We start from the raw sequence: 6548 nt of genomic DNA, 5'->3' as shown, positions 1-6548 counted from the left end.
TTAATTTCTTAGCATGAATATGTTTTAAAAAACCTTAAGCATACTGCCCTGCAACCACTGCTGAACAAGCCAGTATGATATGTCTAATCTGCCACTTTTTTTCAAAGTGCTTAATAAATAGGCTGGTTTTTGGGTTACCCTAAAATTCCTTCTTTAAAATGCTAGAAGTGTTTCAGTGAGTGTTTAAATCAAGGATTCTCTGGTATGACAGTTTGTTCCTGGTGTCCTAAAAAAAACTCTCCTTAATTATGCAGTTAAATTGGATTTCATCATCCAGACTTAAGAGTCCATGTTTTTTTTACCTTCCCCTTGATTATTGCAATGTTTTTTTCTGTTCAGCATTAGTCAGGCTTTGATCATCCATCTAAAAAATACAGTTACATCATTTTTAACTGGGACTTGTAAACATTTTTATTATCAAATTTATTTTAAATTCCTTGTACTTGTTTTTAAGTCTCTGTATAAAGTTCCATTTTATCTGTCTGAAAGTCAGCACCCATGTGTTCCCTAACAGGGATGGTTCCAAAGATGTAAATTGAGAGGAGATAGAGTTTATTCTGTTGTAGCTTCACAATGGAGATTATTAACATTGTATGTTCTGACTGTTTTTATATTTTATTTAAAAAATATTTTTCTCCAAGACATTCAACTCTGCTTTATTTACTATTTATTGAATCTACTACATTTGCTTTATATTGACAAATATTTTAATACTGTTCAACACCCTGATTAGGTTTGTTGTTATTTTTAAGTGTTTTAAAGTGCTTTATAAATAGGATAGAATAGAATGTTTAATGTCCTAACATGGGTATTTTTCTCCCTGTGTGAATACATGACACTGGCCAGTGGCCATGTACTTAAACTTAGAGATAAATAAGACAAAAAACAAAGAAGCAAAACACAAAAGCTACATTAAAACACACCTCACAGCAAATACACAGAATCAACAGCAGCATCTTCTATAGCTTATCACTTCCATACTTATTAATCAGTCATGAACCAGGATTATCCAATGCAGGAGGTATAATGAATACATTATATTTTAAACTAATAAAAAAGAAACATAAATTCTAAAGAAAAATGTATAAAATTCTGTTGCTTAATATTTGTTTAAGAAACGAATTGCTTTCAGTAGAAAGGACTACATGTCAATAGGACCAATAAAAGATATAAAAAACAAATGAAAATAAAAATAATACATATTTTTCATCATTGCCTGGCTTGAAACAACTAATATAACAAGCAGGTTCTAGCAAGTCTTCATATGTCATTAATTTTATGGATTTTCTTTTCACCTTCACCGACCATCATTATCTGGAATTGACTTTCATTTTCGCCATCATGGCACAGCTCTTCTCTGGTGTTGATCAGTGGTCGGACTGTCCACAGAGTTGTTGGGTGTGAGCTCGAAGTTCATAGTCCTCATTTTTGTTGGAACTGGGTTTGTGCCTTGAGGGTTGATGTGCTAGCGGTGGAGATGGGCCTCTAGACAGTGCATCAAGCAGACATGAGGAGGACATTCAAGGGTTCACACGCTGAATGAGGTCAGCATGGCTCCGTCGCTCAGCTGGTATTCAGATGACAGATCTTATGGCCCTCAGCATTAAGTAAAGGCAGTAATTGTTAACCAGCTGAATTAGTCTCTCACTGTGGCTGGGATACAGCTTCAATGAGTCAATAAAACATGTTGAAAGCATTATTCCTGCTGTTGTGTCTTCTGATATACATTTTGCAGCATGTTTTAATCCTTTTATTGCCTTTTTCTATATATTAGTACCAGTATGGTTGCGGATGAATCGCCAGTCGTCAGCATCAACCTCCCCCTCCCGAAGCCTCCATGGATTCTTCGAAGATTCAAGCTCCAAAAATGATTATGAAAGTGTTAACATCTCTGAAACTCCACATTTCTGTAATTGAGGCTTGTTGTTACTACATGTAAGAATGTAGTAAAAATGTATTCCTTCGTTCCATTTTTCATTGTTATGTTTTTTGTTTGTTATGATCCAGAGACCAACACTGGCTATCGTATTCAGAGACTGAAGACTGTCCAGTGCAGTGGAGGAGTACGGTGATGTCCCCGGCCAAACTTCACGAACAGCCCAAAAACCCGAAGACAATCTGTGTTAGTGAGTGGACAGCTCTTTGGGGGAGTGCAGAGAGGCCCAGTCTCTTATCAACAGAAACATGAACTGGGTAAGAAGTGATGAATCTGAATATCAGTGATAGGTATTTTGTTTACCTAAATAAAAAGAACCACAGACGTTTATGAGTTTTCAACCAAGCTTCTGCAGAAGGAGAAGACACAGAGAACTGCTCCTCTGAACAGTTCACCATGTGTTTTGAAACTCTGCAGTAGAGCTTCCTTTTTATTAACACAAAACAAAAGCAAGGGGGCTGGTGCTGATAAGATTAGGAGCCCCCAGAAACTAACACAAACAAACACAATTTTACGACTAAGGATTCTCTCCGTAGAGGGCCATCTACAAAGGGTTAAGGGTTAAAGAAAGGTTAGCTATGTCTCACACACTTTAACAAATTCCTCCTCTCTTGGGTGTTAATACTAAACCTTTAAATGAAAAGCAAACTGATAACTACTTATGTAAGAATGATAACAAAACATAATTATTCTAACAATCAGGTTGGTCTGTTATGTACTGTAATATCCGGCAAGCTACCTGTTAAAAGAACATTTACTCTATCATATTACATGAACTGCTTGCTTTATTTTCTCCACCTTGTACTTTGAACAATTTCATGCATATTGAAGAAAAATGCATTAAGCATACTCTTTTTGTATTTTTTAATTTTTTGTAACTCCTTTTGCTGTGCAATTTTGTATTGCACAGCTGATATGTCAGACCTTTTGAAAAGCAATATGTAAATGAAAGCGACTTGTGGAACATGCACATTATTCCACGTTGTAATATGTTTTGTAATTATGGTGCACATTTTGAAATAAATGCATTTGAGAAAATCATTGCCTCTTTATTAAATGTTTATTTTCCAAAGAATTTTTAAAAGTTCAAAACAATAAAATACCTATTTAATTTTAATTACAAATAACTCTTTGAAGTTAAAAAAAAATATTCTGAGAGTTAATATTAAGATCTAACACTAACTCCATCTCATAAAAGATATTAATGGTGAACTAAGGAAAATTCTGTGATAGCTTCAACTATCCCAGAAACCAATTAGGCAAAGGTTGAAATCCTAAAATAAGGCAAATAAATTGTCAGAATTTCAGAAAGGTGCAAAGAGGATACTTATGAAATATGAAGATTTTTTCTTGCAGTTTTTTTGTACCACAAACCTTTGCAATTCGTTCATTGGCACACTTCTGTCCAACACTGGTCATCTCTAATCACACAATCTACCAACTTTGATCACAGAAGAAAGGAGGGGCAAGCTCAGGAGGGCTGAGAGATTTCACTGCATTAACTTGATGTCCCTCCAGAAAATAGACCAATGAACAGTCCATAAAAATGAACAAATGCTGAATAAAAGTAAGAATGAAGGACACACCATTTGGTTAATGCTTGGAGTTTATTTAGATTTGAATAGAGTCAATGTGACTGAGGTCACTTTTAAAAGAGGGGCCCACCTACTGGAACGGGTTGATCACATTCAAATTGAGGAGGGAGTGAAGTAAAGTGCACAGTGACAAATTGAGAAAGCTGTGGGAGTGACAGAGTTCAGGGGTTGAGGAGCCCTGATTAAGAAAAGGTTTCTTGCACAATAGGAGAACAGTGTCGCTTCTTGTAAAAGCAGAAAGTAAGGAGAGAGAAAAAATCTGAAATACAAATATGTACAATTTAAAAATAAAACAAAACTAATAATAATGACAAACATCAGTAATAGAGCAGGATTATCAAATACAATGTAATATGTTGGTCCATACATGAAGCTTAGAGCACATAGATTTAGCCTAAACCCAGCAGCGCAAGCATATTTTCTACTGCTCTCACCAGAAGCAGCTGAGGCTTTTTACAGCTGTCTTTATCAGGGATTTTACGCTTACAAAATTACCAGCTCAGCAAAGGACATAGATGGGAGAGTCTGAAAAAAGAAAAGTGTTGAAAATAGAGCTGAAAAGACTGACTCAGGAAAATACAGTCCCATGTACTTAACAGATGAAAATAAAGATAAATGTAAATGACGAAACAGGTTTCAGTTGTTTCATTTGGCAATGAAGAAACTCATCTTCCCTAATTGTAAATTCTGTATACATGCCAAAAATGCATTGTGTGTGTCCATGTATGAAAGAAAACAAATAACAGCTCATTCATAGAAACTGTTTAGAGAGAATCCCATCAGGGTGATGGGATAGTGGGTGTTCTTGCAGCAAAATGTCATTGCAGTTGGAACTGTTTCTGCACTGACTTTCTCTGGCAGTTTTTTTCTACTCCATTCAAGTCGGGACATTAACCCCTCACCGCCAATGGGCAGGGCTAAAATTCAAGGTTGAGCTCATGTGGCATTGGTAATTTTTGACAAAAAAAATCTTAATATGGACTATTAAGATAGTCCATCTATCTGTCTATCTATAGATAGGAACTAACTTCAGGGATCACACTTCTCAGCCTTCCTGGGAAAGGTCACTCAGGGCTCTTTAAGTCACTTTGCTTCTCCTGCATTCGACTTCCAACTATATCAGTAGAAGCCTCCTCTCACTGAGCAGACTTTGCTTCTTAAGAAAGCTTAGATCCTTCAGTGTTTGTACCAAGATGTTGCTGATCTTCTATAAATATGTTGTGGAGAGTGCTCTTGTATCTGCCATCATTTGCTGGGGTAGCAGCATCAGAGCCAGGTGCTTGGGGAGGTGGGCGGGGGTAAACACAGTGACTGTTCTGTCAGTCAGAATGGAAACTGTTTTGGAACCTCTGGAGACCTTTGGGGTGAGGAGGATTCTTCATCAAATGAAAAACCTTCCAGAGAACTCTGAGTATCCTCTTCATCAGAAAACAAAGCTTCTTCAGTCAGTGGTTTATGTTAACAATGTTCCTCTTTGGCAATTAAAAGTTAACTGATTGTTATCTGTGCAGAGTCAAAGGTTTCTGACAGCCTTTTCTTTAAGATATGTATCTTGCTGTGACAAATAAAGACTGCACCATTGAATTTAAGTGATACAAGACAAAGATTTATTTACCTTCCATTACCTGTAATCAGAGGGGATGAGGAGATGGGATGTTTACTATCATCTACAATAATCCCTAAGTATAGAGTGTGAAAAAGCAAAACCACCCAGCGGTTTTATTGAGTGAAGTTTTATTTGTCCCTTGCAACTGATCAGCAGCATATAGCTCATTTTATCAATGCACATTGCTGTTTTATGTTTTCTTCATTAGCACACAATTCAAGAAGATGGACAGACACAAAGGTGTGTCTTGCTAGGTACTACACGCTGAAAACCTCCTCTGATGGAAACAGTGATGGGAAAGCTGCCGAAGTAACTCTGCTGTGTGGAATGAAGAGATGAGTCTGGGGAGAGAATCCCAAAAGCCTGAGATCTGCTGCCTCATTGGCAGCTTAATAGTGTGTATCATAAATGGTGTCACCACCTCATCTCTGCTTCCCCCACAAACCTTTATCTCAACATACCCACACCCACCTGCCCCAAAGGCCCCATCTGTCTCCACACTATGCTGTACACCGATACCTCAGTCTTCATCCTGAGCCTGGCAGATAATATTTCCACTTTCACAGCAGGAGATCCTATCTCTCTTCTGCAAGTATCATCAGCATCACTGTGACTTTGCTCTTTAATATATTTATAAATCTATCCACCGGCCACTCAGCTCACCTTTTTTTTATAAAATAACTGAAAATAATAAACAGTGTACTATCAAAGGGGTGGAGTGTGTGATGACCTACACACAGGATGTGATAAGCAGGTTAATAGAAACTTAACTTTGAACAAATAAGAGAAATTGTAAAAACATAAATTAATCTACAACATGATTAGAATGCCCTGGAAAAACTTGTCTGTTCCTAAGATTTTTCCTCGAGAAAATATTACAGGAGTTAGTTAGGAAGGAGCAGAACAAATTCTGCAAAAGAGATCCGATCTGAACAAACTGCACATGATCAAAAAGCATTCTGCTCTAAGCAGTGTAACATATTCATGAAATTCTTCTTTTTCTGTCATTATTACTTCATCTGGCAATCAGAAGGTTGTGAGGTTGATTCCAGCCATACCGATGCACCCTTGAGCAAGCATAATGTCCTCCCTACAGTTAATCCCAAAATAATTCATACACCTACTAGGTTTAGATATAAAATTATTTCCTTTTTGTAAATTTGTTTCTAATGGAAGCGAGGACAGGAACCTCTCAAAAAATAATAAAAAAATATAATGGAAGCATCAGATAGTGGAGCCACTGAGAGCCTACTGACCAGCAGTATCTCAATCTTGGAGCTGCAAGGTCTCAGACAGGAAGTCTCTGCAAAGAATGGTGAGGGCAATAGAGACTCCAGTCCCTCATCCAGAACATTGCACACAGACACTGCTTAGCCAGAGCTATTGTGGTAGTTCTGGTTTTGGCTCTGAT

At 37.1% G+C, this 6548-nt stretch overlaps 1 long non-coding RNA gene across 1 annotated transcript; it reads left to right on the top strand.

Annotated features, from left to right (window-relative positions):
- The first annotated feature begins 2009 nt into the window (after positions 1-2009).
- Positions 2010-2974, top strand: LOC114145021 (uncharacterized). The gene is made up of 2 exons (XR_003595595.1): positions 2010-2219; positions 2639-2974. It is a non-coding gene; the product is annotated as an uncharacterized LOC114145021 (long non-coding RNA).
- The last annotated feature ends 3574 nt before the right edge of the window (positions 2975-6548 follow it).

The sequence above is a fragment of the Xiphophorus couchianus genome, chromosome 5 (assembly GCF_001444195.1).
Source record: "Xiphophorus couchianus chromosome 5, X_couchianus-1.0, whole genome shotgun sequence".
Taxonomy (NCBI): Eukaryota; Metazoa; Chordata; class Actinopteri; order Cyprinodontiformes; family Poeciliidae; genus Xiphophorus; species Xiphophorus couchianus.
This window is presented reverse-complemented; position numbering and strand designations above follow the sequence as displayed.